The following is a 14,274-nucleotide window of genomic DNA, read 5'->3' on the forward strand; positions in this document are numbered from 1 at the left end:
TACAATTTCAATAACTCCTAATTGCAATTACTTACAATTTCAACAACTCCTAATTGCAATTACTTACAATTTCAATAACTCCTAATTGCAATTACTTACAATTTCAACAACTCCTAATTGCAATTACTTACAATTTCAACAACTCCTAATTGCAATTACTTACAATTTCAACAACTCCTAATTGCAATTACTTACAATTTTGATAACTCCTAATTGCAATTACTTACAATTTCGATAACACCTAATTGCAATTACTTACAATTTCGATAACACCTAATTGCAATTACTTACAATTTCGATAACACCTAATTGCAATTACTTATAATTTCGATAACACCTAATTGCAGTTACTTATAATTTCGATAACACCTAATTGCAGTTACTTATAATTTCGATAACACCTAATTGCAGTTACTTATAATTGAAATATAATCAAATAACAGTAATCCATAAGTACGATAACGTATAAGCCTTCAAGTTCTTTAAGTATAATTATTTTTCCCATTTTGAATTTCTTTGTTTGGGAATAGGTTAGGTCGAAAATAAATTTCTTGTCGACTTTTAAAGAAAATCATAAAAAATTCTCACAATAGACTTGAATGACATTCCTCGGTGGCAAAAGAAGTTCTAAACCTCTGCTTTGCAATGAAAAGATTCTCGTATAAAAAACACTATGACCTTATAAAACTTTCCAATAATATAACTTCAATAAGTTGAGCTGATCGATAGCTTTAAAATTCTTCAAACGGCATTCGAAATTGAAATATTTTAGCGACGCCACTCCGGAATTGAAGTTTGAAGTTCATTAAAATAATTTACCGCAGTTCGATAGTACCCGGTTAGAGCTTTAATATGGTAAAAACCGCGTCAAAATCGGACTGTAAATAAGGAAGTTTGAAAATTGCCGTAGCAATTTCAAAACTGCAATTTTCAAACTTCCTTATTTATGGACCGATTTCGACCCGGTTTGTTTTGTTTTAAACCTCTCTTTCTGTTAAATTCGATATCTCATTATACATACGACTAATAACATAGAATCACCATAAAATATAAAACACCTTTTTAAGAAAAACAAACAGCCAAAAACTAGCCAATTGGGAGCTTTTCTCGCGATATTCTTTCGTTCTTGAAGCTATAGACAATAAATTAGGCATTAACTTTTAAAACCTATACTGCCAAAAAGGATGCTTTGGACTTGATTTTTTATAGGTCTCAGGTAAAAACTATGAAACGAGGAATATGGCTAACAAGAATGACCATAGCGTATGACGTGGGGCAATATTGACCAAGTCAAGCCGAGCTTGCAATACGCGTAAATCTACCCCCTATATAATTTTATTGAATAAGGTTAGTATTCTTTGCGTTGCATACTCCGGTTGGAATAGCAGGTAAAGTGTACCAAATTTTACCTTGCACCTTATGGAAGGGGGATATCATGGTTTTCCCCGCCTTTTATAGTACTGTCAAATTATGTTGGGTTTCTTTGATAGAAAAAGTATTGATTAGACAACCGGGAAAGTCCCTAGGCTAAAGTTTCTCAGGCAATAAAGGAAAATGCGCCTTTTTTCTGCCTTTAATTTTTTTTAGCTTTAGCCACTAGGCTTCGCGATAAACCTAGGTAAACGTCACCTAGGAGACTTACCAATAAAAATTCTTCTATATGAAGCGCGGGGGGGGGGGAGACTTGACTTTTTCCGGATATTGCGGGCTCTCCACTACCTTATACCCTCTGCTGATCTATATAGATTTTTTCCAGGCTATTTTTGTGGTCGAGTAAAATTAGTTTTCTTAAGATTTTTCGGTTAAGATTACGTGGTAACGCTTAATGCGATTAGAGGTTCGGATAGAGATTGGGAAGAGCTTTGAAATGACGCAAACCGCGCCAAAATCGGACGATAAAAAAAATCAAATTTGAAAATTTCAAACTTCCTTATTTATAATCCGATATCGATGCGGTTTTCGTCATTTTAAAGCTCTGATTGAGCTATAGAAATAAATTGAATAATTTTTAGTTAATTTGAAAATGAATTCCTTAGAGAAGCTATTATGTCAAGAGAGAGAGAGAGAGAGAGAGAGAGAGAGAGAGAGAGAGAGAGAGAGAGAGAGAGAGAGAGAGAGAGAGAGAGAGAGAGAGAGAGAGAGAGAGAGGGGCAAGCCTGCAAATCAAATTACCAGACGCGACCTCTTTGAAATTTAATTAAAATTCTAGCTGTCTAAGTGACGAACTGACGATAGTCGTTAGGCCTTGCCCTCTCAATCATTATAAATGGCCAAAAACTATACTGAACATTTCTCTAGTAGAGATGAGGTCAAAAGGTTATTGCGGAAATGCAATGAAGCGTATTAAAGTTTAATATCACAATTTAGATTGTATATTGATAGAGATTGGTTCATATAGATTGTCGCAAATTAGTTTATTCGACCGAAGTTTAATTTATGCCTATTTGTCAAATTATGTAAAGGGGAAACCACACTTGATTAATCACTCACTTAATTTCAATTGATTATTAAAATTAGGCTTAAGATAGCAAGACGTCCTTAAAATATGTTTCTATCTATCTAAAGGATCGATTTGGGGCTTAAGGAAACATTCAAAATGCAACAAACCGCATCAAAATCGGTTCATAAATAAGCGAGTTTGAATGTTTAAACTTAAACCGAATTTATCAAATTAGAAAATTAATCGAAATTTCTTTATTTACCGTGCGGATTATTTATTTTTGAAGCTCAGTGAATAAATATTTCCTTAAGATTCCTACGAACAACCCGAACATAAAAATTAGAAATTTTGAAATTTGCCATTTCAAATCAAACTTTCTTATTTACGGTCCGATTTTAACGGGGTTTGTTTCATTTTGAAGCCTTTCTCGTGTACAATTCGAAAATGTAGCCTATTCGGGTAAAAAGAGGCTTAGGTGATCAACAGAACGAAAAACTCTAAAAAGTAGGCTTAGCACGCATCAAAATAAAGAAAAGCGCGTTAAAACTAAGAACGACAACTTTATAAACGAACTTAAAAGACGGAGATTTCCTTTTTCTTATGACACTTGGCACCGAAAGCAAACGTTAACTTTGACCTTCCAAACTTAAGTAAGTTGGGACTGTCTCGTAAAGGGGGGCTTGAAGGGGGGGACAGACGCTAAGCCTATTTTTACAGCTTTATATCACCGTTAGAAAGGAAGTAGACTAGTACCTTTTTAAGCCTATTTCGAGATAGAATAGCATAGGCCTGTCTATTGGTTCTTAGAATGGTTCCAAGTTAAGCTGTGAAAAGTCCCTTACAGCCCAAGGGTACTTCTTTTTTTAAGCTTCGCGACGAATGGAGTTTCAACTCCAATTTAGGACGAGAGATAGCGAGCTATACCAAGATCGTTACTTGTAACGGCTAACAAAATAATGTAGGCTCTACATTAGGACATATTCCGTTTGTAAAGGGTATGGGTAGAGATCAAAAATAAAAAATTATGTTCTTTATTTTGTGTCACTATCCCTTTAAATTCTGTCAAAGGCTTAGATTCTTGATACATTTTTATATTAAAAACAAATTAATACGTTAGGAAAAATTATACTTTATTTTGTGTCACTAACCCTTTAAATTCTGACAAAGGCTTAGATTCTTGATACATTTTTATATTAAAAAAAAATTATTTTTAATAAGTTAGGCCCGTGGGAAGTTTGTGTTTATTTTGATATTTTTTAAAGTAAATTTTATCAATATTTTATTTTAACTTTGAAAATCGAATTTAACTACCTAACTACTAAAGGTTAGAAGTTACGTGGTTTTGTCAATAAACTACTTTTTTTTTTAATCATAAACACCTTTGGGGCATTTTCGTGGGTCCCTTATTAATTATGGCAGTAAACCGAAAAAAATTCCCGTCGGATGTGTATTCAATTTTTATTAAAAAAAATCTGAAGTTATTCGAGCTGATAGAAATTTTTCATTAAAAATATTTTACAGTCAATACCTTAGAGGATTAATGAATAACCTTCTTTACCTTGAAAATATACCAATTTAATATAAAATGGAATTTTAACGAAATCTATGTTAAATTTTATAATTTCCCATAAATTTTAATGAGGAATACATACATCTACTAGGAATAATTTCGTACCTATCCCTTTTCACTTAAGGGATCTAGGCGGGCTTTATGGGAGGAGCCAGCTAGACTTAATCATTAATTTTACATTCTGTCTGTATTCCTGGCTTTAAAATAGACCAAAAAAACAACTTATTCTTCTTTTTTGCAAACAAATCTTGGGAGGTTGCGCTAGAATTCTTTATTTGGCGGAAAATAAGGTGCTTTGTATTCATAATACATTGGGACGTCACAACAACATGCAGACCTTGACGTTTTATCTATATAGTCTCCTTTGGTGTAGAAGGACCCACCAAAAAAGTCCATTATTGGTAAAACAAATGGACATACCCTATAACGTGTACCACCGCCTTGGCACCCCTTTTACAAAGGAAAGTTTATTTATTTATTTTATTTTCAAATATATTCAAGTTAAGACTGACATCTGACGGCAAGGGGGACCATCCCCAAAAAACGTGACCCCATAGTATTGTAAAATTTTTAAATTTATTTATTTATTTCAACACAGCTATGCGAATATTCATTCGTCTAAAACCGAGTACTCTCCATACCATTCTACTCGTGTTACATAATCGTCGTTACTCGGCGAGTTGTAAGTCACTCGTCTTAAGGCCTCTATCTGTAGATACAAACCCAAAAAGTTAAAGTTCCAACTTCCTGATTTCGATCCGAGATTAAAAGTACATTACGAGAGAGATCGTTAGGGAAGGAGTTGAACATTAGTTTCTTAGCAAAAATCAAATAGAAAGTCTTAGAGGAGAGAGATGAAATGGAGTAGTGATTGTTAATGCTTGAGATTTACAGCAGCTCGAGATAACTAGTTCGAGAAGGAGAACGAAAGTTGAAGCGAGTCAGTTGAAGTCTTAAGTACACTCGGTGGTGGTTAATTAATTTTGCAGCTAGGACCTATTCCATCTAGGCACTCCTATTTAGTCCGCATAACTAAGCCCCCTTTGACAGCAGCGCCTCCTCACTCACCAGGCCCCTCCCTCGCTTTACCTCCTCGAATCTATGACCTACCTCACTCACTCACTTCAAAATTACAAGCCTTTCAGTTTGTCATGACCAGAGTTTAGTTAAACAAACTTATGGAACATAACATATCACTTACAAACTTATGGCTGGTTATATGTATAAAGAAATGACTCCATTTCACTATTTCCTCCAAGGAACAAATCTCACGCATACATACCGAGATTTCCATGGGCTTTTCTTTACCTTCGGTTGCTGGCTGGACCCTAACGATTACGGGCCTAATCTTTTTGGCGGGCTGTTGGTATTTCGCGCCAAAAAAGAAAAAGTTAACTTTCAAAAGTAGATTAGGCTTAGCAAAAGAGATATGAATGTATGATTTATATTTATCATGTTACTTATGCTTCTAAATTACATATTGAATATTGACATATTTTTATTGATAACAAATCATTTTTATCCAATTTTTTCTTCAAGACTTAAAGAAAAGAAAAGAAAAGATAAACGTTATCTATTTGATGTTAATTTTAATTGGTGACGTCAGTGATAAAAATTAAGATGTGATTTCATTTTGTTAGTATATGAAAGGTTTTTCTCGTTGACGGTTGTATTTTATACGGAAGTAATATAGTTCTATAACTTGTGATTAATTATGAGTTTGCGATGGAAATTTTGAAAGGAAATTATTGATTAATATGATGTTAAATTGCTGCAGCCCGAATCGAGTCAGGTAATGTCTGGGTTATATACGAAAAACACTCAAATTACAACCTTCATCCTTTAATTTCCAATTATAATTACGGCAGTTATTGTAATTATATTAGTTATATATCTCGTGCCCCAAAGCAATTAGCGATAATTTGATCCATTACGTTATTACTATAACCGAAGAATATCAGGGTTGCCACAGTATCTGCTGGGAAAGTTTTGAAAATTAAATTTTTGTGGTAACCATGAATTTCATGGGTTATTAATGATTGTTAAGAGTGTTAATTAAAAAGATATTATTAATTTACTTGAAGATTTGGATTGAGCTTTAAAATAGCTTCAAAATGAAACAAACCGCGTCCAAATCGGATAACAAATAAAGAAGTTTGAAAATACTTGAGAAATGACTTGCGGTCATGTTTGAAAATTTCAAACTTCCTTATTTATTATTCGATTCTCACGCGGTTTGCGCCAAATTAAAGCTCTTTTCTTGTACTACTTAATTATGTATGTGATTACAAACTATCTTTGAAACTTTGATGAAAATTACTCTAAAATGGCATACACTTGAGGGGAGATAAGTTTGAAAATTTCAAACTTCCTTATTTATGACTCGATTTGGACGGGGTTTGCGCCATTTTGAAGCTCTTTTAACGTACTATTCAAATATACGTCAAAACCCCTTTTAGTTCGCTTGGCAAAACGCAAAACACGCCGGTTTCCGACTCGAAATTAACTCTGTTCAAATATTTATAGGATAGCTAGGAATATTTAGTATGTATTATTACCCCTCCAGCGAATTCATCGCACGCCTTTAAATAGTGAAAACACGGGATTTCCCGTAGTAAATATGAAACACGCTTCATGCATAGCGTTTGTTTCTCTTTAAAAACCAAAAAAAAAATCATTACTTCGTTATTACAATATTTTCTCAGAATTTTTATTTCTACCACAATTCAAAGCTAGATTCGGTGTATCATAACGACATTTAACTTCGCATGTTCCCCGCCCTTAAACATGGTTTAATCTCAACCTTAAAAAAACCCGACAAATAAACCTTATTTCCAAGCGCATATTTCAGTTTGATGGACTGTATCAGAAGTAAGATGAGACTACAAGTAAAGAGCTCTAGCATTGGTAGTAGATCCTGGCATTAGTGAACAAATTTGAGGATTTTATGTCGCTTCCATCGCGCCTACACTAGACTGAGAAAAAAATTGGTCGAGTTCCAAAAACATTTCCTACCCCCTTCCCCTCAACCTAAAGCCGCCGAACACAGACGAAGCGGGTGCTTGAATCTAGTTCGGCCGTCTACCGCCACGCGCGAGCGTGTCACGTTTTGCAAGGGAAAATTCAGAAACCGCTACCAGAGGGCCAACCGTTGGTGTCTTATCAAGAATATTCACTTGCGCCAAGTGAAGAATTTGGTTAGCTCAGTACTTCTAGTCTCATCTTACTCCTGACTGTATTTATATCAAAAACCGAAATCGTATTCTACAGGGCCGGTAGGCCCTTGTAGATATGACTTGACACCCTTTTGTAACGTTAAAGCAAAATTCACATGCTTTTACTAAATTTCCTATGGAGATTAACATGGGGTTTTTCGTGATTTACCCCCACCGCGCACAGAAAAACTACAGCGAAGTTACTTTTCGGAATACTCTTGAATTAACAATTAAGTATTCAAGGTGTGCTATCGGCTAGTTTAATTTAAATCAATTAACTCTAAGTATGTTAATTTTAGTTAATTCTGAAAGTACGTCAAAAATTACTTTTGGGTCAGACTATCTAGCAGTAGACGCTGACAAATTACTTTGGTATTTCATCCGAACTTGAGCACCTTTATATATATTTTTTAATTAACTGTAGCACCCTTAATAAGAAATACGTCGTTATCAGGTCGAATTTTCGTCTAGAAAAGTAATTCAGGTAAATAATTGCAGTTAACAGAGGTTTTTATATCATTTAAAGTAAGTTTTTGGAACGTTCTTTACGGCCAAGGCTTAATTTGTATTTTAGTTTGTCTATGTAATATAGTCTTTATAGTGTCTTTCCCAGGGCCGGAAATAAGAAAATTTTCTTATAGGACATGTGTCCACTGACCCCCTGCTTGACTGGAAAATTTATAGGACATTGTCCACTGGAGTGTGTAAAAATTGTATCGCACCTCCATAGTCAAGCTATCAAAACTTCGGGAAATTCATTGGTCAAACTGTCCAGTGACCCCCTTAGTTTTTTACAAAATTATGGGACATTTTAAAATTTTATTGGACAATGTCCAGTGTCCTGTGCTTATTTCCGGCCCTGGTCTTTCCCCTTTAAAGATAAAAAAGCTAATTTCCAGCTCTGTATTTCAAAAATACGCAGTCTGCTTCGTTTTCTGCTACCAACAAATATAGGAGGTATACAGGGTTTCATTATTTGTTAATCTCACTAAAATGCTACTAATTGTGAAGATGTGTGATATTATATTTCCTTAAACTGAACCAATGTAGAGGAATTTCCATGTTTACATCAGCACAGATTCTCTCAACGTAACCACGTTGGAAACGATTCGTTAAAACAATTTTTTTCCTGGAGAAACAGTCCGTATATGATATTACGTTTTATAAATTATTTGTTACAAAGAGTGGATTGTTTAATTTAGAAATATAAGTAACAGTGGTGCTGGTTAATCCAGGAGAAGATTGTCTTTACGTAATTAGTCAAATAAATTCCATGTGCAGATTTTTTCAACGTAAACAGAGGGTTGCGTTCGCTATTTCCACAGTCCTTATTGCCGTTTGTTTATATGTCAGAATTGCTATGAATTGTTTAGGTATTTGATTTAATTTCTGGTATTTAAGCGAAACTATGGAATCACATCATTCATTAAAATTGTAACCTTTGTAGTGATCCGTTGTAGCGGGCTCCCCGGTACAACATATTTAATTGTTAATCTTCACGTTACCGCAAATTTAGCACGGGGCATGATAAAAATTGAACGCAATGCATTGGAACTAATCAAAAACTCATCTAAACATTAAAATTAAGGTTAATAATTTTTTGAAGCTCAATTATAGCTAAATCAATACTGCCAAACCACAATCCTTCATTAATTTCAACATAATTAAGTATAATTAGGGTGAATTTAAACATAAAATATACATATTTTGGATAAAAACACGAATAAATTTTAAATGGACTACTTAATTAATATTTAAACTGTATAGCTGTTGATAAAGCCTCGTATTTCTATTTCACACTTAATCAAGATAAACCTTTAAATTAAACTTAATCAGGATAAACCTTTAAATTATACTTAATTAGGATAAACCTTTAATCATACTTAATTCGGATAAACCTTTAATTAAACTTAATCCGGATAAACCTTTAATTAAACTTAATCCGGATAAACCTTTAATTAAACTTAATCCGGATAAACCTTTAATTAAACTTAATCCGGATAAACCTTTAATTAAACTTAATTCGGATAAACCTTTAATTAAACTTAATCCGGATAAACCTTTAATTAAACTTAATCCGGATAAACCTTTAATTAAACTTAATCCGGATAAACCTTTAATTAAACTTAATCCGGATAAACCTTTAATTAAACTTAATCCGGATAAACCTTTAATTAAACTTAATTCGGATAAACCTTTAATTAAACTTAATCCGGATAAACCTTTAATTAAACTTAATCCGGATAAACCTTTAATTAAACTTAATCCGGATAAACCTTTAATTAAACTTAATCCGGATAAACCTTTAAATTAAATTAATCGATATAAACCTTTAAACTAAACTTAATCGAGATAAACCTTTAAACTAAACTTAATCGAGATTAACCTTTAAACTAAACTTAATCGAGATTAACCTTTGAACTAAACTTAATCGAGATTAACCTTTGAACTAAACTTAATCGAGATTAACCTTTGAACTAAACTTAATCGAGATAAACCTTTGAACTAAACTTAATCGAGATAAACCTTTGAACTAAACTTAATCGAGATAAACCTTTAAACTAAACTTAATCGAGATAAGCCTTTAAACTAAACTTAATCGAGATAAACATTTAAACTAAACTTAATCGAGATAAACCTTTAAACTAAACTTAATCGAGATTAACCTTTAAACTAAACTTAATCGAGATTAACCTTTGAACTAAACTTAATCGAGATTAACCTTTGAACTAAACTTAATCGAGATAAACCTTTGAACTAAACTTAATCGAGATAAACCTTTGAACTAAACTTAATCGAGATAAACCTTTGAACTAAACTTAATCGAGATAAACCTTTAAACTAAACTTAATCGAGATAAACCTTTAAACTAAACTTAATCGAGATAAACCTTTAAACTAAACTTAATCGAGATAAACCTTTAAACTAAACTTAATCGAGATAAACCTTTAAACTAAACTTAATCGAGATAAACCTTTAAACTAAACTTAATCGAGATAAACCTTTAAACTAAACTTAATCGAGATAAACCTTTAAACTAAACTTAATCGAGATAAACCTTTAAACTAAACTTAATCGAGATAAGCCTTTAAACTAAACTTAATCGAGATAAGCCTTTAAACTAAACTTAATCGAGATAAGCCTTTAAACTAAACTTAATCGAGATAAGCCTTTAAACTAAACTTAATCGAGATAAGCCTTTAAACTAAACTTAATCGAGATAAGCCTTTAAACTAAACTTAATCGAGATAAGCCTTTAAACTAAACTTAATCGAGATAAGCCTTTAAATTAGACTTAATCGAGATAAGCCTTTAAACTAAACTTAATCGAGATAAGCCTTTAAATTAGACTTAATCGAGATAAGCCTTTAAACTAAACTTAATCGAGATAAGCCTTTAAACTAAACTTAATCGAGATAAGCCTTTAAACTAAACTTAATCGAGATAAGCCTTTAAACTAAACTTAATCGAGATAAGCCTTTAAACTAAACTTAATCGAGATAAGCCTTTAAACTAAACTTAATCGAGATAAGCCTTTAAACTAAACTTAATCGAGATAAGCCTTTAAACTAAACTTAATCGAGATAAGCCTTTAAACTAAACTTAATCGAGATAAGCCTTTAAACTAAACTTAATCGAGATAAGCCTTTAAACTAAACTTAATCGAGATAAGCCTTTAAACTAAACTTAATCGAGATAAGCCTTTAAACTAAACTTAATCGAGATAAGCCTTTAAACTAAACTTAATCGAGATAAGCCTTTAAACTAAACTTAATCGAGATAAGCCTTTAAACTAAACTTAATCGAGATAAGCCTTTAAACTAAACTTAATCGAGATAAGCCTTTAAACTAAACTTAATCGAGATAAGCCTTTAAACTAAACTTAATCGAGATAAGCCTTTAAACTAAACTTAATCGAGATAAGCCTTTAAACTAAACTTAATCGAGATAAGCCTTTAAACTAAACTTAATCGAGATAAGCCTTTAAACTAAACTTAATCGAGATAAGCCTTTAAACTAAACTTAATCGAGATAAGCCTTTAAACTAAACTTAATCGAGATAAGCCTTTAAACTAAACTTAATCGAGATAAGCCTTTAAACTAAACTTAATCGAGATAAGCCTTTAAACTAAACTTAATCGAGATAAGCCTTTAAACTAAACTTAATCGAGATAAGCCTTTAAATTAGACTTAATCGAGATAAGCCTTTAAATTAGACTTAATCGAGATAAGCCTTTAACTAAACTTAATCGAGATAAGCCTTTAAATTAGACTTAATCGAGATAAGCCTTTAACTAAACTTAATCGAGATAAGCCTTTAAATTAGACTTAATCGAGATAAGCCTTTAAACTAAACTTAATCGAGATAAGCCTTTAAATTAGACTTAATCGAGATAAGCCTTTAACTAAACTTAATCGAGATAAGCCTTTAAATTAGACTTAATCGAGATAAGCCTTTAACTAAACTTAATCGAGATAAGCCTTTAAATTAGACTTAATCGAGATAAGCCTTTAAACTAAACTTAATCGAGATAAGCCTTTAAACTAAACTTAATCGAGATAAGCCTTTAAACTAAACTTAATCGAGATAAGCCTTTAAACTAAACTTAATCGAGATAAGCCTTTAAATTAGACTTAATCGAGATAAGCCTTTAAATTAGACTTAATCGAGATAAGCCTTTAAACTAAACTTAATCGAGATAAGCCTTTAAACTAAACTTAATCGAGATAAGCCTTTAAATTAGACTTAATCGAGATAAGCCTTTAACTAAACTTAATCGAGATAAGCCTTTAAATTAGACTTAATCGAGATAAGCCTTTAACTAAACTTAATCGAGATAAGCCTTTAAATTAGACTTAATCGAGATAAGCCTTTAAACTAAACTTAATCGAGATAAGCCTTTAAACTAAACTTAATCGAGATAAGCCTTTAAACTAAACTTAATCGAGATAAGCCTTTAAACTAAACTTAATCGAGATAAGCCTTTAAATTAGACTTAATCGAGATAAGCCTTTAAATTAGACTTAATCGAGATAAGCCTTTAAACTAAACTTAATCGAGATAAGCCTTTAGATTAGACTTAATCGAGATAAGCCTTTAAACTAAACTTAATCGAGATAAGCCTTTAAACTAAGCTTAATCGAGATAAACCTTTAAACGTAAGTAAAATTAAGGTGAAATTAACCCAAAACACGATTGTTTTGGTTAAATTCATGGATACCTTATAAAATTAAAATTAAAACTACACTTATCTTTCACCCAGTCTCAATTTTCCTATTTAGGAGCACTTAAGTCCATATTTAGACCCATTTCAAGTCCATATTTAGACCCATTTCAAGTCCATATTTAGACCCATTTCAAGTGCATATTTAGACCCATTTCAAGTGCATATTTAGACCCATTTCAAGTCGATATTTAGACCCATTTCAAGTGCATATTTAGACCCATTTCAAGTCGATATTTAGACCCATTTCAAGTCCATATTTAGACCCATTTCAAGTCCATATTTAGACCCATTTCAAGTCCATATTTAGACCCATTTCAAGTCCATATTTAGACCCATTTCAAGTCCATATTTAGACCCATTTCAAGTCCATATTTAGACCCATTTCAAGTCCATATTTAGACCCATTTCAAGTCCATATTTACCCCCATTTCAAGTCCATATTTACCCCCATTTCAAGTCCATATTTACCCCCATTTCAAGTCCATATTTACCCCCATTTCAAGTCCATATTTACCCCCATTTCATGTCCATATTTACCCCCATTTCATGTCCCAATTTAAAACCCCTATTAATCTCATATCAAACCCCTGTTCACCCCATTTCAGGACCATGCGCCTGATTTACAGGAATATTTATAGTCTTGTTCAGTGGGACTTCACTACCTTTCCTATTGTGTTTGTACACGTTGAAGGCTCTCTTATTATATCAATCCTGACTGAACACGATTTTAAGTAAAAAAGTTAATGCCGTTAAAATTATCCAAATGAACTCTTTTGGGCAACAACTAATGTAATGGAGTCAGATTGGTTTTAATAATGAGCATGTTTTACTTTTTAAAACATCACTTAAAAACCTTTCTGAGGCCTGTATGCACAATTTTTTAGAAATACATGCTTATTGGAAAATATTTCATGGCATAAGAATTTTATTTTTATTTTACATACCGAGATTAATATTAGGTCATTACTAATCAACTCGGGCCTTTTCCAAAAAATCGGTTATTTTTCAAGGTCCCTCAACAAAAAACGTTGAAAATATTGCTTGTTTTATAGGTCGGGTTAGGTAAGGCATATGCTAGTTAGGTTACGTGTCATTGAGACACAAATTTCAAGCATTGTACCTCTTAATAGTAGACGTATTTATCCTATAAATGTTATAAATTTAATAAAAAAAAGTTCAATAATAACAAACGTTTTATCGTTGACAGCGTTTAAAAATAAAAATATTTGCTTTTAATAATATGTGGTTTTTCATAGGCACTATATTACGTTAGAAAATTATTTTTGGGAACTCATTCTATGTTCAAACTTCGTTTAAGTTCGTTACAGTGTTACGTAATTTGACTTAAAAATTAAAATAAGCGAATCGCTTTATAACGGTGCATTTCTGCGATTTAAAAATATTTCATTCTTCTAAACTATAAATTTTGCTTAATGTTTTACAAAATAGATGGGATTATTGCTCATTTTACATAACCACTCAAGTTACTCAGATGTTAACGGGCGTAGATAGAATTTTAATTTAAGCCAAGATGTTTGTCCCATTAGACCAAATCCAAAACCGCCAAATTGCGGTAGTTTTCAGCCGAGTTGGAATTTGGTAGTAAGGCAGGCAAGCGGTTAATTACCATAGTACAATTAACTTGAAATGGGTCAATAGGGCCTTAAAACGGGGGAAATAGGGTCTTTAAATGGCTAAACAGGTCTTTAAATGGGTAAACAGGGACTTGAAATGGTGTATTGACCGGTTTGTTTTACACCATAAACGTGGTGCTAAATATGGAAAAAATAAATATTTAACAACATTTCACTTCACTTGGTT

The 14,274-nt window shown here is 32.3% G+C and overlaps 1 long non-coding RNA gene across 3 annotated transcripts; it reads left to right on the plus strand.

The window, feature by feature from the left end:
- The first annotated feature begins 7,273 nt into the window (after positions 1-7,273).
- LOC149612678 (uncharacterized) lies at positions 7,274-13,360 on the plus strand. Of its 3 annotated transcripts, none has more exons than XR_016376347.1 (3): positions 7,274-8,365; positions 8,428-8,813; positions 13,059-13,360. It is a non-coding gene; the product is annotated as an uncharacterized LOC149612678 (long non-coding RNA). The 3 variants fall into 3 exon arrangements; XR_016376348.1 differs by lacking the exon at positions 13,059-13,360 and having other exon boundaries at positions 8,428-8,598; positions 8,673-8,971; XR_016376346.1 differs by lacking the exon at positions 13,059-13,360 and having other exon boundaries at positions 8,428-8,971.
- Positions 13,361-14,274: the final 914 nt, after the last annotated feature.

Source organism: Phalangium opilio, unplaced genomic scaffold, assembly GCF_054372755.1.
Source record: "Phalangium opilio isolate 3A_F unplaced genomic scaffold, DU_Popi_V2 ptg000232l_1, whole genome shotgun sequence".
NCBI lineage: Eukaryota > Metazoa > Arthropoda > Arachnida > Opiliones > Phalangiidae > Phalangium > Phalangium opilio.